This window comes from Physcomitrium patens, chromosome 11, assembly GCF_059467195.1.
Source record: "Physcomitrium patens ecotype Gransden chromosome 11, ASM5946719v1, whole genome shotgun sequence".
NCBI classification, from domain to species: Eukaryota; Viridiplantae; Streptophyta; class Bryopsida; order Funariales; family Funariaceae; genus Physcomitrium; species Physcomitrium patens.
Window position 1 is genome coordinate 14,554,572 of NC_143420.1, and position 27,733 is coordinate 14,582,304.

The following is a 27,733-nucleotide window of genomic DNA, read 5'->3' on the forward strand; positions in this document are numbered from 1 at the left end:
GATAAAACTTGACCTGAGAGCAAGGTTTGAATCAAACCAAGACAAGATACTTTAGTGGAATTTCATTGAGATTAAAGCAAGGTGATTAATTATACTTGGTTTATGAAGCCACAAAATTTTAAGCAGATTCTATTGAATTTTTTTGGAAGGCTAATCCTTGATTCTTTCGCTATTATTGTTGTCAAATCATTGCCTTGAATAGATGCACCTCCCATGTTTGTTGAAGTAGATATATTTATTTGAGAATTTGGAATCTCTATTGCTATTTGATGTGGTAGTTAAAGCACTTTGGCTCCTTGACTATTATATATGGTCATATATAGTTCTTCATTCTCCTTTGACAAAGTCTTTATTATGATCTTCAATACTTCAAGAGTATTAATAATAGAATCTAATTTGATCTCTTTGGAGTATGTTATATTTATTTTTCTACCTTTTGTCATAGAAAATCAAAGAAATACATGCATTCAATGAAAAAAAAAACTTGATCTATAATATAAAGAAAAAAAACCAAAAGAATATTAAAAAAAGAACAATATTTTTTTAAAGGATGGTAATCCACAACCTCTAAAATGCTTTAGTACTTCCAAGAAGAGAAGTAATTTACTCTGTGTCAAGAAAGACCAAGCTTTTAATATTTTTTTATGGAAGTTTCAACAAACTATTAGAGATTATATACAAGACAAGGATTCAAGATCAAGAAATGGAATTAATTCGACATTAGAACAATAACTAGATACAAGGTAAGAAGATCTTGGCTAAACCATAAGAAGTGAGTTGTTGAGACTGAAGATCTCCTTAGCATCAACTCCTATATATACTAGGTCCTAGGAAGCTTTTTGAGAAGTTTATATGATGCTTAGAAACAAAGCAAGCCTAAGATCTTTCTTTGTTAACTTCTTAAATCATCTAAAGCCTCTTAGAATCTTCCAGAATCTCTTATGATCTTTTAGAACTCTCTTAAAATCTATTGAAATCTTTTAGAATATTCTTAGAACCTATTAGAACCTTTTTAAACCTTCTAGGATGTAGAAGAATTTTCTTAAAACCTTCTAGAACCTCCTAGAATCTTCTTGAATCTTCTTCACTTGTATGTCCTTCACAACCTTTGCATCACTTGCATACCACATAATATCCATCTATTTTATTTTATTTTTTTATTCTTTCCTATCTATATCCTTTTGTTTTTTCTCTCAATCTTTTTTCACAATAGCATAGATAGATATCAACAAAATCTTCATTCTATCTTTGCATCCAAATAATATATTATTATTGTAATCCAAAAATGATAATATTACAAACCAAAATTATATGCAAGCTTCAAACTATCTTTAGACTAATTAATTTATAATGTATATTAGAGATTCCAAAAGTTTTATTTATTCCAATCAACCTATAAAATTACTATTTATAATTTGTAAAAATATGAAAGATTTATTTTTTAGATAACAAACATATTGAATTAATTCATTATTATTTTGAATTTATTAATTTTAATATTTATTAATTATCAAATAGATAATTTTTTTTAATATTTTTGAATGTTGATTAAAGAATATTAAAAAATATTTATTGAAGAAATTAGAAAAGAAAAATTAATTTTTACATATGTATTAATTAAATTTCATTTTTATTTTTTATTTTTTTTATTTTTTTTTGGTCATTATCAATCTTGATGAAATTTTGATGCAACTAGGTAGAATATTGTGCTTTCTTCTTTAGCATAAAGCTTGCTTAGGACTAATTCATGACATTTTTTTTTTGTAATTGGAGATTTGATGCTTCTTTAAATAAATGATAGAAGAATATATAAGTAGTTGGTAGCTGCAAACATATTATAAAAATATTACCAATTATCAATTGAAGTCAAATAGAGAACTTATACATTGCCTTATCAAATTCACATAATAAAAAATATACAAAATATATAAAAATATTTTTCACAAAAGTATTACCAATTACTATGATACTTTTCCTCTCAAAAAAATAATAAATGCAAGTTCTAAAATATCTCTATATCTAATGTAAGAAAAAATTTAAAAAATTATATTAAGCTCTCTTTTAATTATAATAGAATACAAAGTTTAGAGGCATATCAAAGAATTTACTAATAAATATAGTCATTAAAGTTGAATATTTTTTATACACATTAGCCTATCTTTTTATCAATGAGATTTAAACTATTCTAAACTTGAATAAAACATATTGATCTATGGCATAATATAAAAAATAATTAAAGTTACAATAATTTTTTTGTAAAAATTGCATATACACACTTATATATTATTCATTAGAATAATATTATATATATTATCTTATAGCCATAATTAAATATACCTAACCTATGATTAGATTTAGATTTTTTTAATATTATAAAAACAGTAGTCAGAGTATATTCATTAAACATCCTTCTTTATTATAATGTTGTTTTTAGATTTTCTTATATTGGTATTATCAAAGATTTATAGAAGGCTTTATCAATTTTTTGTGAAATAAAAAAAAAAAAAAAAAGATTATTTTGTTGCATCTCATCTAAAAACTTCAATGGTAATAGACTCTTTTTAGATTTTTTTTATTTTTATTTTTATTTTTATCTTTTTCTATTTTGTATCACCTATATTATTTTTTTTTTTAATGTCATAAAAGTTTTGTATTATCTTTTGATATATTTACTTTCTTTGCTTTGAAAGATCCTACATTGATATTTCTTTAAAATTTGTTCTTGAAGCATGCTCAAATTTTATTAAGCACTTCATTATTATTTACAATTGAGATGTTATTCTTATTTATTATTTGGAAATGTATGATTCTACTTCAAAGTATTCTTGTGATAAGAAGAAAGACAAGTATGAGGCTGCTTCAGAGTTAAGTGATATTCTAGATACTTCTAAAATCTTAGGTTGTTGCAAGTTCAACTACACTATTGTGTCTTTTTTGATATTAGCTTACTTTATTTTTGTTGCCACTGTTTTAGCAACTCCATAAGATGCATGATCTTATTTAGAAATTGAGATAGTTTGAATGAAGATTGTGCCTCTTTTAACTTGTTAGCATCCAAAATTGACAAAGAATTGAGTGCTAATATTTTTGAAAAGAGATTAATTAAACAAGTAATAGTTGAATTAAAAATATAAACTAGTTTTTCAAGTAAATTATTTATTGAGGTGGTTCATACTATTATTTGATCAAAATTGATATTAAACATGGAAGATGTGAATGATCTTTATTAGCTATTATTTTTTGTACAAGTTGTTTGTTGAGCTTAAAAAAAAATAGATAGAATAGGAAAAGCTATGAAATTTTTATATTAGAATAAGTATAGATGATGATATAGATATTTATTTGTTAATTGTAGATTTAGATGGATTGCCTTGCAATTTTTATTTGATTGGAGAAAGATGTAGGTGCTATAGAAATCTAGTTCAAAGCTTAAGAGAAGAGAATTTTGAGTATGGAATTGAAATATTTATTATTTGTGCTTTTTGTGTTAAAGCCTTGCTACTTCATTGTAATTATAAAAATTGAGATGATGTCAATTTTTTAAATAAGCCTTTGCCAAAAAACTTTGTGAATAAATCTATGAATTGATTCAATGATAGTATATAGCTGAATCGGATGTCTTATTTATAAATCTTTTCAAATGAATAGTAGAAATGTATTACTATATATTTTGTGTGACATGTAATTTATAGATTTGTTGCTATTTTTATAAAATCTTTATTATTACAGTGAATTACTATTGATTTTTCTATTATTATACTTAGGTTGTAATAAAATATCTTAAGGCAAGATAATTTGTGAACTACTAATGAAATTTCCATGCATTCAACTTTGGATGAAAATAGTACTATTAATGACTATTTTTTTAAGATCCAAGTGATTGGATTCTTTCTTAGATAAAATACCAATTTTGTTGTAGATCTTATTCTTTTCAAGTGTCTAGCCAATTTTCTATTTATAAATCCTAAAATGTCTTGTAATAAGTTTTTTTTGTATAAAATATAATGTTCTTAAGTTTCCTTGATATATCTTAATATTTATTTTACAACATGCATATATGATAATTGAAGCCATGACATGAAGCGACAAACATATCTAACAATAAAGTTGATGTCAAAGTGGGTATAGCAACTTTTTTACTAAAGATTAATATTTTATAGACTCAACATAGGACGCATTCATTTTAGTAACTAATTTAAATTCCTTCACTATTAGTATTGATATAAAAACATAATCTTGAAGTTTAAATAATACCGATATTTTTTTAGGTATAGCCACACTAATTGAAAAAAAAATGTTGAATGCCAAAATAAATTTAGCTTTGAAATGTAAGATTAATTTTCTTTTATTTAAGTATAAAATTTTGAATTTTGAATCAAGTTGTTATTTTAGCTACAATATCCACTTATTACAATTTCTTGTAAAGAATAGATCATTTGCATAAAAGACAAGTAAAATGGTTTTGTCATTTTTGATTGTTAGATATAGATTATAATCTCTTATTTTCTTTTAAAAACATGGTTCTTTTATATAGATGTCAATTTTTTTATATCAAGCTATAAAAGCTTGTTGCAATCTATATAGGGCCTTATATAGGTTGCATATTAGATGTTTTGATCTTTTTAGTAGAAATCCTTGGTGTTAGATTATATAAACATCTTTTTGTAGATTATCATATAAGAAGTTTTTCTTCATATTAAAGAGGAATAATTTCCAATATTATTAAAAAATTGAAGTAATAAGAAGAAAAATTATAGCCTATTTAAAAATTTAAGCAAAGATATCATTATTATCTATACTTTTCTTTTATTTAAAGCTACTAGCCACTAGTATTGTTTTTTACTTGTCTATGTTGTTATTTGCTAATTTCTTTACTTTGCATACTAATTTTATTGGTATTAGAACTTTTTTAATTAGAAAATTAATTAACTCTCATATTTTTTTTTTAAGATAGAAGTCATCTCTTCATTCATGGCAAATCTCCAAAAAGAGTGATGAATTGCTTCTTCAAAGGTCAATGGTTTGCAAGATAGTTCTAAGCTTTTCATAGAATGATTTCTTAATTATAGTAATAGTTTTAAAAACCTTTGTAATCTTATTTTGTATCCTTCATTTGTTATTGGAAAAAGTAATCAATAGATTTTTCATGAATTAAATAGAACAATAGGTTTATTCATATTTTAAAAAGAATTGTAATTGTTGAAGACATCTAAAGTTGGTCATTTGTCTATAGAGTTAAGAATAGAGTGGTATGAGATGAAGTTTACCTTTGGAAGTTTTTAAAATATAGGCCCTTTAATTTATTTAGGATCATCATTTTTTACTATTATTGGTGAGTTTTTATATAAGATATTGGTTAGTATTATTGGATATTATTGTTGTGCCATAATTAACATTGAGGTGGTTGATTCTTTATTTTTATTATCTTTACTTGCTATAAGAAAATACTTAAAAAATTGAAACAAAGTTGATATATTGAATGTAATTTTAATAAGTTCAATTTTGAAGAACTTATACTTGTCAAATACAACATTGTTGATTATAGTAATTTTTTGGTTTAATGGTTTATAAATTTTAAATCCTTTTTTATTTTCATCAAGGCCTAGGTAGATTTCTAATTTAGATTTAGGTGCTATTTTTTTTTTCATATGTATATATAAAAGATATTTAAAAATATAATTTTTTTGAAAAATGGCTTTAAAAGATAGAATCCCTTCTCAATATCTATCTTGGATTAATTTTTATAAAAGAGCAATTCATTAAGCAAACATCAATTTATATCGCTTTGGTCCAAGGGTATTTTGGTATTTATCCTACTATAATCATGTTTTTGATTTTATTTATAATAGATCTGTTATTCCTTCTAGCTACAATGTTTTAATGTGGTGTATGAATATTAGCCAATTGTCTAGTAATACCTTCAGAGCATAGGTAATTCCTAATTTTTTTTTAATAAGAATTATCTCTTTTGATTTGAGAATAATTTTTGAATTAAGTACGGTATATGTTTCTCAATCATGGTCTTAAATTACAAAAATTTACTAAAGGCTTTATCCTTAATATATAGAAAATAAATTCATATTTTTTTTTAAAATAGTCATTTATAAATGTCATAAAATAATTTGAACCTCCTAATGAAGTAGTTAAAAGTGGTCCACACAAGTTTGTATAAATTAGCTGAAGTGATTTTGTTGCCCAATCAATAATATATTTTAAAATATTTATTCTACATTATATTATTTATAAATTAACATAATACATGGTCTTCATTAATTTTAATTTTAATATTCATATACCTAAAATTTTGTTGTTGAGATTGGATAATCTTACATAATTAATATGCCTTATCTATAATACTAGAGATATAATGATTTTTCATCAATATGTATTGAATTTGCTTCTAGCAAAAATAATTCTAATTTTTCTTTAAGATAATTTAGGCTTGATTTTGTGATTTTTTTAAGTAAGAAAAGAGAAGATGAGGTGATATTTTGAAGGTATATAGTTTTTATAGTTCATTTGAGATGTTTTTCATGCTAATTGGTATAATATAGTATAGTTTCTTATTAAAAAGAACTACATATTTTTATTTTGTGAATAAGTTGGCCAATTAATAACAAGTTTTTATAAAGACTATGTACATGTTTTATTTCAGATAAGTATTAAATTTCATCCATGGGTGTATAAACATCAATAGCCTTATAGCATGTAATGGCATAAAACTTACTTCTTGCAAATGTTAATATATTAGGATTTAAAATTAAACATAGGTCATTAAATATTTTAACATCTTTTTTAAAATATCTAAATGTTCTTAGATAAAAAAAAACTAGTTTTTATCATTAAATCTTATAAACACAATAGTATTATTCATGTTTAATTAATATCATCATCACTTGACATAAAACAAACTTGAGATGATTGAAAGATCAAATTGATTAGTATTAGGCTATAAATATTGTCTACAAATATGTTTGCTTCATAGTATCTTTCCATCAAAGTTGGTACACCTTGTAGTAATTGCATTGGTATTAGTACTATATAAAATCTTGTGATTTTTTATTTTATTTTATTTTATTTTTTTTGTATCTATGACATATCATTGATTCTTGTTATAGATCAACCAATACACATCTTTGATTTGGTTGTGAGGGTGCTCCAAGGATTTGGTTGTTGTAAATTCTTATTAGATATATTTGAATTGTTAGATACAAGAAAGTATACATCCCTAATCTATTGAAGTTTGAAACAATTTTAATTAATTGTAGATTAAATATGCAGCATAAGAGCTTCATTATTTCTTGATGAAATACACAAATTTTTATTTGTTTCTTCTATTAATAATTTTCTTGATTATTCATTCAAAATAGGAATTACTATCATTTTGAAGTATTTGAAAGAAACTAACAAATCAAGAGAATAGACAATTTAAGATTTTGTATACTATGATAATGTCCCTATGGATGTTCCATATCTTTTTAGTTCTCTAATATTGTTGTAAATTGACAAAATGAAAGATGAAACATCTTTTTTTTAAAATATTTTAATGACTTCTCATTTATTTAGTACAACCATTGTATTTGAGATAGTATTTGTTTAAAATATTCCTTGATTATATGTCCAAGCAAGCTTGAGATCTTCCATATCTTTGATATATAATAGAATCTTATAAGTAATTGATAGGCAAAGATATACTATTTTTTGGTGTTTTTTTTTTTTTTGTACCATAGATTAAACTTAGCTATTATGAGGATTAAGACAATTGAACTAATTATTTATTTGCATCTCAACTCTCTAAATGATAAAGTTGCATCATATGTGAATGGTATATATACCATGTTCTATCATTCATCTTTTTAAAGTATGTTGTACATAAGAGATTGTTATTCCTTATAATTGTAGTCATTTAAGAAGCTTCTCTCTTCTATTATATTATCTAATATGATTGTTATTTTAAATTAGTATTAATTGACTAATTCTTATGAATAGTGTAGATTTAAAAATGAGGGGAACAATTTTTATTAAGATTTTAGAAGACAAAGATAGAGAGGATATAAAAAGAATGTGAAGTTGAATTAAAAATTTAAGATTGTGTAAGAAAAATGGTAGAAATGAGTGAAGAAAGAAACATTGAATCAACTTTTATAATGTCTTACTTTGATACTATGAAAAGTAATACAAGACAAAATAGAAGTTTCAACAAAACTACATATACACTCTCATGTATTTCTCATTGGAATAGTACTATATATATTGTCTTACAACTATAACTAAATGTATTTGATCTACAATTAGGTTTAGGTTTTCTTAACACTATAGAAACAATAGCTACAATTTGTTCATCCAACATAATAGATGGTTGTCACAATTATAAACTCTCATCCCTGACCTCTATAAATTCTACAACATCAACCAAAAAGATAGCCATCTATGATAATGGTTCATATATTACTCAATACAGACGTAAAGCATAGTTGAAGTTCCTAGAGTGCACCATCACCATGTGCATTTTTAATATTTTCCACTTCAAGAAATGTTAATGTTGTGTTTCAACAACATATTGATTGTTAGGTCAATTCATCCCTAAAACATAACTAATCAAGCAACATTTTCCAAACCAAATTACCCACCTCAGGTTCCCTGATGACACCACTTAAGGTGCAATCTAAAATCTGGTTGGATTTCATACATCAAAATTCGAACATTAATGGCGAACAAAAGAGAAAGCATTTGGAAATGAGGGATACACAGGGTAAAATGCACACGCGAACCTCACAAATACGAGGAATGAGAGCATCAGAAACGTTTTTGCATTGCACATGCCGAAGAAAATATGATAAACCCCGTATACACTCCTACAACTTCTGCCAACGATAGTTGAGAAGTACATCCCGATTGAAATCTAATGAGGCTACCTGTCAACCAATCCAGGGAGAAAAGGCACTGATTTCTGCATTTGGAGTTCAAAGGCTTGCGTTGGTTCTGGCGGTGAAGAAAACGTCTAACTTTTTGTCGGATCCATTTCTAGTGCAGGACTGCACAAACTCAGCAGGGCACGGAATCATAAATGGAAGACAGCTCGCTCTGGAAATGGCGCGGGCCAGCAATGTATTCTGCATGCCGCGTGGCCCACTAAATAACATTTCCTGCCAAGTCGTTAAAGCCGCAGAAGAATGAAGCGTGCACAGAAGCAGAATCATCGGACTCAAAAAATGGTAGACACATCAGTGCCAAGTCACGATCCTATGAAAAATAGTATACAAAATGGATAGAATGAGTCACTTCGTAAATGCTGGGAAGATCCCCCCGTCATGACTTTACAATCTTATCCACGTAATAATAGGATAAAACTGGTACACAAAGGAAGTTTGACTCTCCGGTTGTGGTACTTCGAGGCGTTGTGTGGATCATTGCCTCGTACAAATCCATTCACACATCCAGCAACAAACTTCTTCATCTGGGACTTACCTTTAAAGATGAATCTTCAAGCTGTGAGGCAACGGATTGTTGTGGTTTATTATTAACATGCGGAAAAGAACGTATCACATTTGTTTAACATATGCACTACACCTGTTTCAAATTTGAAAGAGTCAATGATGGCAGTCACTCTATATAAAGCAAAGGGATCAAATCGAAGAAAGCCATTGAGAAGGACGATAGCACACAACTACCAGATGCTTCCGGTTTATTCTCAGAATGGTCTTAAATTTTCTCAGAAAAGGCTTCTCTCGCACAGAATTACAACCACACAACTGGAGTTAACAATGAAAACCTCGTCAATAAGACTCAAATTTTGCTCAAGCTACCACCTCAATTGCACTAACGACCGATGGGATTATCCACCTGAACATCGACAAATAGTGAGACGGTCGTGTGATCATACAGAAAACATCCATCATATCCAACTTAAGAAGGCCTGGCCACGTCTTTCATGGTCACATACAGCTTCTTTGCATCACAACTGTGAACTGCTGCGGCTACCTTCATCCCATGCTTGTAACATGCCCTGCCCACTGTTCTGCAATGCAACTCATCCTATGAAGACAGCCCCATCACTCACACCTGCATGCTGAAGATTACACAAGCCAGCAAATGAGTACACAGGACTGTGAAATGAATTAGACAACCCGAGAGCTGAACTTCTTTGTTTTTACTTCACTTACTTCTCACCATCATTAAGAGATGTACCAACATTTATAGTAGACCCACAAGCATTTTGAAATGTAGGGGTGATTGCAAGCATCCCAAGCATCAGCAGCCCTTTCATCTCCAGTGCTCAATAATTTTGAAGCGAGACAAGAAACTGATCCTACGAAAACAAGGTACAAAACCTATCACATTAACTCACCACAAAACACAAACGCGATCCTTCACCTCCACACTTTCAATCGTCTCAAGAGCCCCTGCAAGAAAAGGATCGCAAGGGTTCTGCAGCCACAACGAGAGCTACAGCGCGAGAGTATGAGAAAGTGAAAGATAGACCCAATTCTAACAAATTCTTCCGAATCTGGTCAACCCAACGGCTGTACAGCTTAAATCTCTTCCAAAGGCATACCTCCAGCGCAACCCACAAAGCAAATATTTGGTGTCGAGGCTGCGGAGCTGCGCAGACCGCAACATTGTCAATGAATTCGTGAGCCTCAGAAAGAGGACGGCGACAACACGAGCCTGGTTCGGGAAAAATGAAATGGTGTCCAGGCGACGCAGAAAAGAATAACTTTAAATTGTCTTAAAGCAAGCATAGAAGAAAGCATAATTATTGTGCAAATGAAGTGCATAATCTTTGTTAAATGTGTTTGTGAATACTTGTTGCCAATTACTTGTTTCAAATGGTGAACTATTAGTTAGTGAAATGCAGCTTTGGTGGAAAAAATATACTTGTTTGAATTTAATAAACTTGGTTTTGTTAAAGATGATGGAATTAGTTTAAGATGTGTATTTTTTTTCTTTGTATATTATTTTTAAATTATTTGATAAATATTTGATATATTTAATATAACATTTATTTAATATAAACTTAAAGATGGTAATATATTGAACTAAAATGGCTATTGCTAAAGTCAAGAAGACTAAAAAATCTTGAACAAGACTAAAGACTACAAAGGCATTGACAAGAGTGAAGAAGGCTTCACTCTTGTCTCTATATATACTATCCAAGTAGGAGCTACATGACAACATTTTATAGAACCTCCAACACATGTCCAATTTGCGAGATAAGTGTTGTAACTTATAAGATAAGTTTTTTATATGTATGCAATATCGTTAGCTTATATCACAAGTTACCCACATGTACAATACATGACTAACTTGTTGGCCAAGTTTCTAATCTATCAATCAACTATAAATATATATAAAATCAAATACGCATCTATGAAGCTTTGCCACAAAATAGTATCAAATCTACCTACATTTATCTTTTATCTAACACTTTTTATTTAGATAAATATGAATGTTCATAACATTACTCTATTTCTAGGAACAAATTCTATAGGAAGCAATCATCATATGTTGAAGAAGTCCAAGTTACAGCAAAAAACATTTGGCCGAAACTCTAATCTTTATTTCTTTTGATGGTGGTTGATAGGTCTTCTCAGCCATTGATAATGTTCCATTCAATTTCAACCTATTTTAATGCTACCTTAATTTTAAGACTCCTCATACCTCAAACACTTGATTATTATTTATTTTTATAAGAAGAGGTGGCATTTGTCTTTTGTCCAAGATATTCACTATCTTATATAACTTGTGAAGAGACACATTATTATATCACATATATTCTTGCTTGAGAATGTACCAAGCACCTAGGTGTAGAAGATAAGTAGAAATGCAACAATAATTCTATTAAGTCTAATAAAATCTTTAATAAACTTTAAGTAAATCTTAATAATCCTTATGAAACTTTAATAAATTTAAAATAAATTTAAAAGAAGTTACAAAAGAAACACAAAGAAGTCCTAAATTAACCTCAAAGAAAAATAATAAGAAATCTTAAAGAAATATCTTAAATCTTAAAGAAATATCTTAAATACAAATAAACCTTTAAAGAAATAACAATAAACTTAATGATATATTAAAAATAAGAACTTTTAAATAAATAATAAAAAAATCTTTTTAAAGTACTAAAAATAAAATTTTAAATAAATATTAATTTAATCTTAATTTAATCTTAATTAAAATCCTAATTAATCTTAATTAAATCTTAGGTCAAATCCTAATGATATTTTAATAAAATCCTCAATCCTAAATCAATCCTAATAAATCTTAATAAAATCTTAGATAATTCTAAGACAAATTTTAATTAATTCTTAGTCAAATTTAATTATATTCTAGGTGAATCCTAATCAAATCCTAATCAAATCCAAAAAAAATCCTAAATCCTAAACAAAATTCTTAACAATCCTATAGTAGAGTAAAAATTCAATAAAAAATGATTGAATTCTTGATTTTGACTCAAACTTTGCAAACCTTATAAGAACTAAGTTAAAAAAAATACAAAATTTTTAAAGAAGATTGCACATATCAAATGGATGATAAATCCTAAAATCCACTCAGGTGTTGGTTGGCCTCTTTCTCCAAGCTTGATGCTAATCTCCTTGAGCCAAAATCTCTTAATTCTACTATTGAATATCCTTTAAAAATTCACATGTATGTTGGAAATCAAGTCTACTACCTATATACATAAATTTCACCTCAATCCAATTAGCAAATTCCTAAAAATCTTAGAAATACTCATTGATCCTCAAAACCTCATTTTTGAGACTCTAATCCACTTGAACTTCAATATCCTTCAATCTAATCATTAGATCATGCTCAAATTTACAACACATAATAAAAAATACTATAATTTCAAATCCAAAAAAATTCACATGTAAATCTAATACCATATTTATAAATTTCTTCTAAATATATATATATATATATATATATATATATATATATATATATATTTATTTCACAAAACTAGATTTACCAAAAACAATCCTAACTTTGCAAAGCTCTTACAAAGTCATTAAAAACTCAAATTATCCAAAACCAATGTTCAAAAAAACTTTATAAAGTCTTCTCTCAAATCCAACTTTTTGATTTATAAATAAATCCTAGAGTTGCGGTAGGTGCACAATTATGTGCCTTAGGATCTGATTTTGATCCATGTTAATAATTAGTCCTCTGTGAATATGAATCCAACCTATCTTAGGAATTTTTAAGCACGATCCTATCTTCATCTTTATCCTTATATCAATCATATCAATTATTTACCTCATTTATCTTATTTTTGCTAATTTATGGCTTTTTTAAGATAATAAAAGAGTTTCTACAACCTAGAAGGAAAACTTGATAGCTATCTTTTATTTACTAGCTATTAAGACAAGTAAATAATATAAGAGACTTTTATGAAGCCTTTCTTAATTATCTTGAGTTCTTATTGAATCAAGATGGTTGAATATTAATTAGAAATCAATTTTTTTTTATATTTTCACCATGTAATTGTATTACAACAAGAAAATATAAAATATAGAATGAATCTTCATAGATTCCAATACATGTAATCAATAAGCAACTGAATTGATCTATTTACAAACAAGAAATGGTTCAAACTTAAAATAATGCAACTTATTACAAATGTAGCTAGTTTTGATATTATGATAAAGTAATTATATCTTATCATTAATGTAAAATCAATGTTGTTTCTTGCAATAAGTATGTACGTTGGTCTTTTGTTACTCTTGAACTTCATTTAGTTTTGCCTTCATTATAATATGTAATTCAGATAAATAATTTGTCAAATGTTTTGTTGTAAGATTATCAATTTTTGAAATATAAAAAGTATCAAGTCATGGATGATAATCATAATTAGAAAAAAATATATGTTTGTTGCATAGAAGAATGTATTATTTTATAGTAAATTTTTTTTACAAATGATTAAAGAATTGTCTAATCATCTTCTTGGTAATTGATGGTATATCTCAAATATTGCTCAAAAATTTGATTTATACATTCTATCTATATATCTATTTGAGAATAAAAATCCAAAGATAACTTTATGTCTATCTTTAGAATGTTAAAAAGGATTTTTTAAAATCTTGATATAAATTGAATCTTATTATTTAATATAATATTCTTAGATAATCCATGATAACAATAGATATTGTTAAGAAAAGTTTTAATTGTTTCTTTACCAATGATAAATTTTGTATATGGTACAAAATATTCCATCTTAGTAAAATGATCTACTATTATAAATATTAAATCATATGAACCTACAATTAAAATATTGGTGATAAAATCCATAGAAATTAAAGACCATAGTTGTTCTGGAATAAATAATAGTTGAAGAAGTCCATAAGATTGATGACAAGGAATTTTTGATCTTGAACAAATGTCACATGATTGCACAAAGTTTTTATTTCCTAATACATTTGAGGCCACCAAAAGTCTCTTAATATTATTTCTAAATTCTTATTATATCTAAAATATCCAACTATTAAAAGGTCATGATAAGCTTAAATAATACATAATTATATTTTATTTTTTAGAATATATAATGTTTTTTGAATTGGAATAGATTATTTTTGAATTCAAATCTAAAAGTCTCATAAGGCTTAGAAGAATTATTTTTGATATCATAAATAAGAAGATCAAAAGACATACTTGATTAAACTTGATTGAAAAAGGTTGAATCAATAGTTAATGTTCATTTCATTGCTCAAAGATGATTATGCTTTGACTTTAAGAATATTATTCTTTATTAATCAAAAGATATATCTTCTTCTTTAGATGCAAGATAAGAATGTCTAAAAAGAACATTTGACATATTTTATTATTTTTTGAATTAATAATTGATAATGAAATCAAATTTTGATAAAAACAAAATTTAATGGGCTTGGAACTAATTCAAAATACATGTCGACACAAAATACTTGAGGTTCTTTTTATCCTTATATACAATGATTGAATTAAAAGAATCTTTTATATAATGATGTCATTTTTAAAATAAATCAACAATTACAAGAAGGTTTTTGTTGTGGATCTTGTAATTAATCTTGGTTGTTAAAAAAATTTGGAATAGAAAGCTACTAGGTGGAACTTATCATTTACTCTCATTTGTGATAATACTACACCTATAGTAAAATCAGATGTATTTGTTTTCATAAAAAATACCTTAAAAAAATTGAAATGGTAAAAAATTGATGTAAAAATAAATGATGCCTTCAAGGCTTCAAAAGATGCTTTATTTTCTTTGCTCTACACAAGTTTTTCTTTATATATCACATGTGTAAAAAGAAAAATAACTTGAAAAAAAATTCTTGATGAAGTTTAGTTAATAATTAGCAAATTTCAAAAAATATTATATTTCTTTGACTATTTTTGAGATCTTTTAATTCATGATAGTTTGGACCTTCTTAGGATCTATTATAAGGCTATTGTTTGAATTGATGTATCCTAAAAAGTCAACTTTAGTGATACAAAATACAAAAATTTTTGCTCTTGGCACATAATTTTACATCTCTAATTTTTTGTAGCATATAAAACATGAATTTCATGTTTTTTTATGTTCTTAGAGCAGATTAAAATATTGTCTAGATAATAAACAATAAAATTATCAAAAAATTAACAAAAGATATTATTTATTAGATGTTGAAACACATCTAGTGCATTCATGAGTCTAAATGGCTTGATATTAACTTTGAAATATCAATACTTGATTCAAAATGTAGTCTTCTATTTATCTCTTTCTTTGCTATTTACATAGTTGTAATATCCTTGTAGATTTATTTTTGTATAGATCTTTGTTTGATTAAGTTAATCAAGAAGTCTTAAAATCAAAGATAAAAGACACCTATTCTTGATGGTGATCTTTTAGAGTCATCTATAGTCGACATACATTTGCAAAGATCCATTTTTTTCTTTATTCTTCTATTTTGCTCTTCTTGGAGATTCAGAATGGCATGTGAAGTTTTTAGCCAAATTCATTTCAATATATTTTTTGATTGTAGCCAATTCATTTTGCAATAAACTATAGATTAGTCCAAATAGTAGTTGAGCTCTATCTTAAAGATCAATAGAATAATTATAGGGACAATGCTTTAAAAGAATATTTGCATTTTTTTTCAAAATATTTTAATAATCTTAGGATTGGCTTTGAATGCCATTTTAAGTCTTTTTTTAATCAAAAATAAGTATGGCATATATAAAAAAAAAAAAAAAAAAAAAAAAAAAAATAGAGTCTTCTTTTATTATATGCATGAAAGTTCCTACACCAACTAGTAAGAATTTGGTTGTATTAGACTTATAAATTTTTACTTGAATAGCTTGATCTTGGACTAAATTATAGAAAAAATCAAGGTTATAAGAAGTCCAATCTATTTGAAGGTTATACTTCTTTAATTACAATAATCTTAAAATAATTGGATTGAATAGAAATCTAATGATATTGAATATTATTAAGCTATTTTGAACTTTAGTTGCTACATCTAAAAGAATTATTTTATAGATAATGTCTATGAAGGACAATAAATGAATATTTATGACTTCTACATGCATAGGTTTATTTTTCTTGATTAAAGATATTTCTTATTTTTTAATAAATATTTTTTTTATAAAAAGAAGTTGAGATTCTTGAATCTAGCATAGTAAAGACTTTGTAATTTTTTGTCTCAAATAAACTTCTATTATAAAATAAGATAAGAGATCTAAAGAAAAAATAGGATCTTTACTAGGTATTATTCAAGATTCCAACTTTATTATAATGGAGCATTTATATTGTTGATGCATAGAAATAGGTAGTTGGAGTCATTTTTGGAAAGTTTTTAATAGTTTTTAGAATTTGAACTAGATTGGTGGTCTATATGGGATCCATTATAGAATGTTTTAGGAAGACTTAGAATAGTTATTTAGATAAAGCCCACTATTATGAGTATTCTAAAAAAAATCCAAGATAGTTGGACAAAGTATAAATATAACTGATCGAGGTCATTTGGATATTCAATCAAGTATGGCTTTGATCTCTTTCTTTCAATAAAGTTTATTTTTCATTTTTTAATTCTATTTTGTTCTATTCTTTATTACTCTATTTTATCTTTTATTATTCTATTCTATTTTATTCTAGTGTGCTCTATCCTATATTATGATGGAATTTATATTACTATAAATTAGAAGGATTTTAGATCTTAGAAAGAGTTGAATCTTATTTCATTGATAATAAAGCAAGTATTAATTTATTCTTTAATAGTGTGTCCATAGCCATCATCTTGTTGGAGGTTAGTTATTGTCGTCACATCAAGTACTATTTTGAGGCTATCACAAGCTTCTTTTAAGAAGTCAGCTACAAAGAAAAAATACATTATAGTGTCGTATTACGTGTGTTTTTCTTTAAAAATATACTAGATACCTAACTATGGAAGGTAAGTAGAATACAAGAATAATCCTATCGAGTCTAATAAAATCTTAAACAATCTTAAGTAAATCTTAATAATCCTAATCAATATTTAACCAATCAAAAATAAATTTAAAAGAATTTATAAAAGAAATACAAAGAAGTTTCAAAGTAATCTCAAAAAAATAACAAGAAATATTTAAAAAATATAAAAATAAATATTTAAAGAAATGATAATAATTTTAAAGAAATAATATAAATAAAAAATCTAAAGAAAAAATAAAGAATCTTTTTTTTAATACTAAAAATAGAAACTTTAATATAATCCTAATTAAAAACTTAATTGAATCTTAACCAAATTCTAAAATCCTATTTCAAATCCTATGTCAAATGAAACTCTAAATCTTAGATAAATCCTAAACTAGTTCTAAACTGAATTCTAAGCAAATTCTAAACCAAATCCAAAAACCAATTTTAATCAAATCTTAGATTTTAAATAAGCTCTTAATAAATTCTATAGCAAATAGAACCTCAACAACTAATAATTGAACTATTGATGTCAATTCAAATTTTGCACACTTTTTAATGTCTTAGTTAGAAATAAGCACAAGAAAGATGAAATCAATTACATTTATCAATTAGTAGAAAAGCAAGATAATCCAATTAGGTGTTAAGCAGCCTCCTACTCTAATTTAAATGATGAAATTTTAATGTTAATATCTCCTTCTTGAATCATTGAATTGCTCTTAAATTTTATCTTAAATGTTAGAAATCAAATCTAGTATGTGCATAAAAAAAATTTACTTCAATTTAATTTATAGATTACTACAAATCTTAGAAATACTTAGTGACCCTCAAACTCCAATTTCTAAGATTTCAATCCATAAAAATCTTTACACACTTTGATCTAATATTTGTCTAGATGGCAAGCTTCTTTAAAAAAATATAGAATCCTTGATTGCAAGTAGGTTGTAAGAAGCACAATGTTGTCCAAATGAAGTCAAATATAAAAGGATAGCCAAAGACTAAGTACAAAATTTAGACTGATTTCTTTCTTATGCCAAGATACACTCAACTCTTAACTCAAATCTTAAATCCAAATCTCATCTTATCAAAATACTTGTAATTTACTTATTATTAATATGTTCTAGGAAAAGTTTAAATCATTGAACTTAACTCAAGTTACAAAATTTAAATTATTAAAGTCCATAAACAAAATCTTGAGAAAATGAGAGCTAAACTAAAGAGAAAAAAATTGGTTGCTTATTGCAGTCACTACTTTTAAAACCCCCATCTACAAATTAGCTTGGATATCTTTTGTCATAGCTCTTCTTCTCATGTGCTAAGGCTTATTGAAAAGCTAAAAATGAGTTCTAACTTCTTTCAAATTTTCAAAATAAAAAAAAAAAAATCCAATAAATAGCATAGAAAGTATCAAACTAGTCTTGAATTCTGTCACTTGAAAATTCCAACAACCCCCTTCCTACAAATTCATGTGAATCTTCCTCATTACAGCTCTTCTTCTTACATGAAATATCTTGTTGAAAAGCTAATAATAAGATCCAGCTTCCTTCAAAATTTTAAAATAAAAAGATAAAAATTCAAAATATATAATAAAAAATCTCAAATCAGTCTTGAATCTAGTCACCCAAAAATTCCAGCAACCCCTTTCTTACGAATTTGCTAGAATCTTCTTCTTTATAGCTCTATTTTTTATATGCTATAGCTTCTTTAAAAGCTAACAATGCAATCTAACTTCTTCTAAAATTTCAGAATAAAAAGATGAAAATTCCATAAGTGGCCTTCCAAATCCCAAACTAGGCTTGAATCTCACTTCTCCCCCCCCCCTCTTCAAAATTTCTAGCGACCCTCCTTTCTCCTCGTTTCCAAAAATTAAAATCCTTAATGCCAAAAATTCCTATCTTTAATCCTTTCTCAATATCCATCTTGAACCACTATAGAGTTGAATATCTATCCTAAAAGATAATACCCTCAAGCTTAAATAATCCATTTAAGACAATAATTTCATATTCTAAATTCTATTCAAATTTGTAAATGTATTAGTATTATATTCTTTTTCCTCTCACTCTTATAAGTAAAATTAATTATCTTCTAAATATCTTTGATGTACTTAAATTAAATGCATCACAACATTATTTGATTGATTTCAAAATCTGCATACACATTAATAATTAAAATACCAACACACTGCCCAAAATTCACTTGTACATACACCACAAGACTCAAGAAACCTTCAAATTTGTAAAAAAATTCTTATTTCTCAAAAATCTAAACCAATTAAGAATATTATTAATTTAAATATCCTCCAAAAACTCAATATTGACTCAATTAATATAAAACTAATGTCCAAAAATCTTTCTTTAAATCTATTCTCAAATTCTAGTCTTTAATCTATCAAAAAACTCCAAAGTCATAAAAGATGCATAGTTTTGTGCCTCGGGGTCTAATTTCAATCCAGATTAACAATCGATTCTCTCTGTGTATCAATTCTTATATTTTAGATGTAAATTTTGCTAAAATATATTTTTAATTTTTTTTTATACATGCTTATATTATTTTTTATCTCATTTACTTTGATTTGGTTCATGTATGCTTCTACAAAATAAATAGAAGTTCTTTCTATAAAAAAAAAATTAAAACTAAATCTTTTATTACTTTTCTATCATTTATCTTTATTTTTCTATTACATCTTTTTGCTAGATTCTTCTATAATAATATCCATATTTTTATTTTTTTTTACTATATAGATGTATTACTACATGACAATAGTAATAGAGTATTGTAAAGAAATTGTAATAAGAGAAATAAAAAAGAACTATCTAAGATGGAAGCTTAGATATAACACCTCTTAAATTAGACAGCTACTCTGCAAGGAAAAATAGAAGCCTTTAGAGTAAGGAAATTGACATTTGTTAGGTTAAAATTAAGCAAGCTCGATACATAATTTGAGACTTCAAAGTAAGAAGATATATGCTAATGGCTCTTAACATGAAACAATACTTCTAACTATCTAGGACTAATACCACTAAAGAAATTATATATGCAACCAGCTATTTGAAAGATGTGGCAACCATTTGGTAGCAACATCAAATTCAAAATTATAGAGCTAATGGTAGATTTTATGACTAGAAGGAGTTAGAGAGTAAGTTTAGGAGTCAATTTTGGTCCATCAATGTAGAAAAATTAGCACAAAATCAATTGGCTAATCTTCACAATTCAAGTCAATATAAGATTATGTCTGTCGATTCAAATTTTTATGTCTCCAAATTAGCAAAGTTTCAAAGACAAAGATTATGGATTGATTTGTATGAAGATTGAAACTTTTAATTTAGTAAAAAATAGAATTAAAGGATCTACAAACATTTGAAGAGACAGTTAGGATTGTAGAGAGGGTTGATGCTATAGATTTCAAAAACCATGGAGCACAACCTATAAAGCACAATCTTATATTACTATTCAATATTATATCACAACAACCAATGTCAATAGAGATTGATGCCTTAGAAGGACCACTTATATCAAAACGCCAAAATTTAAGCATCAATAAATCAAAGCAATGTTATATGATAATATGACTATATGATGAAAAATAAAAATATGGATGTTATTATAGAAGAGCCTAGAAAAAAGATGTAATAGAAAAATAAGGATAAAAGATAAAAAGATAATAAAATATTTAGTTTTAATACTACTCTTTTATCAAAAGAACTTCTATTTATTTTGTAGAGGCATACATGAGCCAAATCAAAATAAATGAGGTAAGAAATTGATATAGACATATGTAAAAAAAATTAAGAGTAGATTTTAGCAAAACTTATGTCAAGAAGTCAAGAATTGATATCCAAAAAGGAAGTTTGAAGGTTAGTGAGTATTTCTAAGATCTTTAGCAATTTGTCAATCAAATTAAAGTGATTTTTTTATATGAATATTAGACTCAATTTCTAATATTTAGGTGAAATTTGAAAGCAATTCAATAGTTCAATAAGGAAGTATTGGTACTAGAAATGAAGCATTTAGGTTGAAATAGAAGGCCCTCCAATACTTGATTGGATTATCTTATATTTTTTTTAATTCAAAAGCGTAATTGTTTCCATCTTTTTGTACTTGTTTTTAAACAAGATATTAAAAATATAAAAATTTTGAATTGATATCAATAATTTCATCATTAGTTATTGAAGTTCTAATTTGTTACAGGATTTGATTTAAGATTTATCTATGATTTGATTAGGACTTAAGATTTGGTCTAAGTTTCAATTAAGATTAAGATTTTTTTGAGATTTGGTTAAAAACTTGACTAAAAGTTGATTAAGATTTATCTAGGATTTATTTAGGATTTAGGATTTTATTAGGATTTCATGAGGATTTGACATAGGATTTGGTTAAGGTTCAATTAGAATTTCAATTATAGCTATATTAAGATTTTTATTTTTAATATTTATTTAGGATTTTTTATTATTTTTATAAAGATTTTTATTTTTAATATTTCTTTCAAATTATTGTTATTTTTTTAAAGGTTCATTTTTATATTTTTTTAAGATTTCTTGTTATTTTTTTTTTAGAATTAGTTTGGAACTTCTTTATGTTTCTTTTATAATTTATTTTAAATTTATTTTAGATTTATTAAAGTTTTATTAAGATTATTAAGGTCTATTTAAGTTTATGTAAGATTCTATTAGACTTAGTAGAATTTTTCTTGCATTTCTACTTCACTTTCATAGCTAAGAACCGAATGTATTTTCAAGCAAAAATACATGTAATATAATAGCAAGTTCACAATCTTAAGACTTATCAAGTAGATAAAAAGTAGAGTGGAAAAACGAGACTCTTCAATAAAGGCATTAAGGACTAATATTGAGATAGATATTGTCTCTTAGAGACAAAAAACTATCAGAAGACTTAACTGGTATATCTAATGAATTGACTAAGAGGATAGCTATGTTGAATACTTATGGATTGCGACTCTATAGAAAATTACATCTGGATTGGGATTACCAACCAATTTGGAATTAAAACCAAGGTGATTAAAAGAAGGAGCATATACCTAATAGATGACCAAAAGCACGTATTAAGTGAGACATGTGAAGAAAAAAACTTGAAGTTGAGTGACACATATGCCTTGAGGGAAAAGTTCAAGGTAAAAAATATCACATGTGACATTATCCTTAGTATGCTATGGCTAAAGGTGGAAAACAAATAAGTTAATTGGCTAGCAAGGAAAATCTCCTTCAAAGACAATAGACGCAAAGTGACTCTTTACACTTCTATGTTGAATAAGGTTTCAAAACAATTTGCAACTAAAATCTTATTTGTAGTAATGATCGTTATGAAGAAATAAATATAGCATAAGTAATTGGTATATGTCGTGGTTCCAAATCTTGCCTTAATGATAGGAAAGACAACTAAAAGGATATAATAAGAAAAAAAATTCATACATGAATATTGAGATGTCATTCCAACCAACTTATTTAATAGCATGGTAACTGATCAAGGAGCCTCTTTTCAAATAGAACTATTACTTGGAGCCAAACCGACAAGCCAACTAATTTATTGCCTAATACCAAATAAGCTTGTAGAGTTATAAAAGATATTGAACAAACTCTTAGAGAAAAATCTCATTTAAGAAAGCATGTTGCTATGGAAAACACATATATTCTTTGTATCCAAAAAAGATGGTGGACTTCAACTTTGCATTGACTATTGGAACTTCAATAAGCAGACTATCAAAAATACATATTTACTTCTATGAGTGGATGATCTTCTTGACCAACTTTAAAGTGCAATCATCTTTAGTAAATTGGTCCTTCAAAATGGCTATTGGCAGACACCTATTGCAAAGAAAGATACAAAAAAGATGGCATTCCATACTCACTATAGATATTTTGAATGGCTTGTTTTAGCTTTTGGCCTCACCGATGCTTTAACTTCTTTCATAGATTACATGAACAAACTATTTTAGAACTTTTTAGATAAATATATAATTATCTTCATTGATGATATCTTAATCTATAGTAAAACCTTTATAGAATATGAGCAATATCTACAAAAAGTGTTGCGCCAACTATAAGATAGTCACTTCTATTACAAGCAATCAAAGTGTGAACTTTGGAAGTCGGAGATCATATTTTTAGAGCATGTAGTATCCTTCAAAGGCATGCATATGGAGCAAGATAAGATAAAAGCAATGAAAGATTGGCCAACTCTCTAGGATGTTTTTAAAGTCTATTCATTTTTAGGCCTTATTGGATATTATTATCATTTTATTTGGTAATTTGCACATATTACTACCTCACTCACAAGCCTATTGGAGAAGGATGTCCTATTTGAATGGACCCTGGAGCAACAAAGTATCTTTAATAAGTTGAAAGAGGCACTCATTAATGCTCCAATACTGCAATAGTATGAACTCAACCTTCCCTATATACTTAACATTGATGCTTTTGACTTTGTTATTAGTATGGTTCTTCAATAAGACTTTGATAGGAGCCTTCAACTTGAGGCATATAAATCATGCAAGCTCAAAAGGGCAAAGTATAATTATTGTGCACGTAATTGAGAGCAATTAGGAATTATACATGCCACAAAAGTATGGCAGCACTATCTATTAGAGAAACTAGTGATTATTTGGACTGACTATTGGCTCTTGTTATATGATTTATATCTGAAAAATATGAAATCATGACATTATTATTGAAAAGAATAATTATAGTTCATTGAGATTCAGCTTGAACACAAGCAAGGGCGACAACTCACCATATCAAATACCTTATCATAGAGACCAAACTTTAAGTCCAAATCAGATGATAAGGAAAAAGTTACTACCATTAATAATATCATTTCAAACTTAATTAAAAGAGCAAAATAAATAGAAGGTATGCATCAAGATGCTTATTTTAAGATGATTATCAATTGGTTGAAGATGGAGGATGTACAATATCAAGATTGTTGTCATAATAATGGCTTGCTTTATTTCAAAAAGTGGATTTATATACCTTATGATGCTATACTTCAAATACACATATTTCAAGAAGTACATGACATTCCAATATCTAGACATTTAGGGTATGAAAAGACTTTAGAATGAATCTCAAAGATATGATTTTGATAGATTTGAATTATGATGTTTAAGCTTTTGTGTGCTCATGTGAGTCATGTAAATGTAGCAAAGTATGCAATAAGACATTTATAGGGCTATTGTAGCCAATTCCACTATTTACAATATACGGGAAGTAAATGACCATGAATCTCATTACATATTTGTTGCAAGCAACTCACAATCATACCATGGTTGTTGTCTTTGTAAATCAGCTCTTGAAGTAACTTTACTTAGTTGCGATGTACTTGTTAGGGACATAATCCTTAGAGCCTTCTAGAGACAAGTTTCTAAAACCTTCTAGAAGCAAGTCTCTGGAACCTTCTAGAAGCTTCTTAGTTGGTAGAAGATATTAGAGACATAGTCCTTAGAACCTTCTAGAGATAAGTTTCTAGAACCTTCTAGAAGCTTCCTAGTTGGTAGAAATTGCTTGAGAAGCTTCCTAAATAGAAGTATATATTGGAATCGAGGCTGAAGAGTTCTTCAGTCTCGACAACACATCTCTTAGAGCTCTAGATCACCTCTCTGGTGTTGTTCTCATGTGATTAATCTAGTTCTTGTCAGTTCTTCTTGAACTTCTTGTTAGATCTCGAGTTTGTATTTCTGTGTCCATGACAGTTTGTCGAGACTGCACTCACCTTAGATATCAGAGCTAGTTTCTGCTTTATTAGAGTGTGGATTACCCCTCTGCTTGGAAGTGTACTAGCATTTTAGAGGTTGCGGATTACCCTCCTCTAAACTGATATTTCTTTTGTTACAATATTGGAGTCTTATTCTTCTTGAAAAGAGTGGATTACCCCTTTTCTTGAAGCTCTTAAGGCATTTTAGAGGTTGCGGAGTACCCTCCTCTAAACCAATATTGTCTTCTTGTAGAGTCATTTCTGTCCTTCTCTTAGAATGGCCGGGGGCCAAGACATTAGTATGACGGAAAGTTCGGAGTCCAAGTTAGATGCTATCATGAATGTCCTCTCTACGTTATCGCAAAGAACTGCAAAGATTGAAAGAGTCGTGGCAAGGATTCATAATGATAGAGCATTTGGGATGGCACAATCTAGGTTGCACCAGCCTCAAACTTCTGCACTTGGAGAAGCAACTTTGCCTTAGGTTCGACAAGCACCGCTGATTCTACATAAGGAGCCCCAAGTTAGCCTTCCTGACAAGTTCGATGGTACGCGTTCTAAGTTTCGAGGATTCGTCAACCAAATCAGGTTGATAACAGTTTTATAGCCCGAACGCTATCCAACGGAGGAGTTACGTGTTGGGCTTGTTGGAACCTTACTTACAGGACAAGCTCTATCATGGTTTGCTCCTTTGTTTGAGAAACGATCGTCCATACTAAACAACTTTGAAACCTTTTTGGAGGCATTTGCGGAAGCATTTGGTGAACACGATAAGGTTCGATGGGCTACAACAAAGATCCGGTCACTACGACAAGGGATACGTTCTACATCAGTCTATGCATCGGACTTCAGGCAATTAGCATGTGACATCAATTGGGACGAAGAAGCATTGATGACTCAATTCTATTGGGATTTAAGGGATGATATGAAGGATTTGCTGTTAACTCTTCTTGATCCACAAATGTTCAACGAAGCTATTAGCCAAGCTGTGAAGTGCGATAATCGCCTATTTCAATACCGCCAAGATCAACGTTCAAGACAACATACGGTTCGCCACGCCCCAACTATGTCAGCAAGCAGCGTGAATTCACATTCAGAGGTAGAAGACATGCAAATTGATGCGGTACATGTCAAATCCCTTACTCTAGAAGAAAAAAAGTGGCGTATGGAAGAAGATCTATGCTTGTATTGCGGTAAAGAAGGCCACAAAGTTGGAAACTATCCCAAGAAGCAAAATCGACACATTGTCAAGACTAGGAGTGCGTTTATTCAGGAAAACGAGGATGCCCAGCCACAATAGGAACCGTGCGCCTGGATAGTAAAATATCGCAACAACAACCAGGTTCCTTTCTTTCCGCTCAACCTGCCCTTTGTTTTACAATCCCTTTACTTATTGGCCCTCAGAAACTGAGAACCTTAGTATTATTAGATTCAAGAGCATCTGCTTGTTTCTTAGACGAAGAATTTGCGAAGCATCATAAGATCCCTTTAGTACAAAAATCCAAACCTGTTCAAGTTGAGGTCATAGATGGGCGACCTTTATTGTCTAGTAGTGTCACCCATGAATCAGAACCTATAGAAGTGATGTTTAAGGGCCATAGTAGTCATATTATTTTCAATATTATTAGAACTCCATCAAATCCTATTATTCTTGGTCTTTCCTGGTTGGAAAAGCATAACCCATCCATAGATTGGAAGTTGCGAAAGATGACCTTTCTCACAAAACCACCTAAGAGCAAGCCTAGTAGAAAACCCTGAATAGAGAAATCCTTCTTTATTGGAGCAAGAGCGTTTATAAGATCATCCAAGGAAGGCACACCATTTGTCATTTATGCGGCTCCAACTACCGGGGAGAAGATCTCGAAATCAAGTATACCAGAGCAATATAAGGATTTTAAAGACGTGTTTCAAAAGAAAAATGCCGACATGCTACTAGAACACAGACCATATGATTGCGCCATAGACTTATAGGAAGGAGCACAACCACCTTTTGGTCCAATCTACAATCTATCGCAGATGGAGTTGGCGGAATTGCGGAAGTACATCGACGAGAATCTAGCCAAGAACTTCATCCGTCATTCAAAATCGTCGGCTGGAGCACCCATCTTATTTGTGAAGAAGAAAGATGGCTCATTGCGGATGTGCGTAGACTATCGAGGCCTCAACAAGGTAACAAAGAAGAATCGTTATCTATTATCCTTGATTTCTGGTCTCTTAGAACAACTTGGACGTGCAAGGATTTTTATAAAAATTGATCTAAGGGGAGTTTACAACCTCGTACAAATCAAGGAAGGAGATGAGTGGAAGACAGCGTTCCGTACAAGGTATGGCCATTTTGAGTATAATGTCATGCCCTTTGGTCTTACCAATGCTCCATCAGTCTTTCAACATATGATGAATGATATTTTTTGAGAGTACCTTGACGATTTTGTTGTCATCTATTTGGATGATATTTTGATATTCTCCAAAAATGAGGAAGAGCATGAAAAGCATGTTCGTTTGGTCTTCGAGAAACTACGCAAGCGAGGACTATATGCCAAGTTAGAGAAGTGTTTATTTCACCAAATAGAGATGGAGTTTTTGGGGTTCGTTGCGACTATGGAAGGCTTGAAGATGGACCCCAAGAAG

General features: G+C 28.1%; 1 long non-coding RNA gene across 2 annotated transcripts; it reads right to left on the bottom strand.

Moving 5' to 3' along the window:
* Nucleotides 1–9,657: 9,657 nt before the first annotated feature.
* On the bottom strand, nucleotides 9,658–10,688 carry LOC112288471 (uncharacterized). 2 transcript variants are annotated; one of them, XR_016505587.1, is made up of 3 exons: nucleotides 10,556–10,688; nucleotides 10,349–10,446; nucleotides 9,658–10,069 (listed from the first exon to the last, which is right to left on the bottom strand). It is a non-coding gene; the product is annotated as an uncharacterized LOC112288471 (long non-coding RNA). The 2 variants fall into 2 exon arrangements; XR_002971579.3 differs by lacking the exon at nucleotides 10,556–10,688 and having other exon boundaries at nucleotides 10,349–10,490.
* Nucleotides 10,689–27,733: the final 17,045 nt, after the last annotated feature.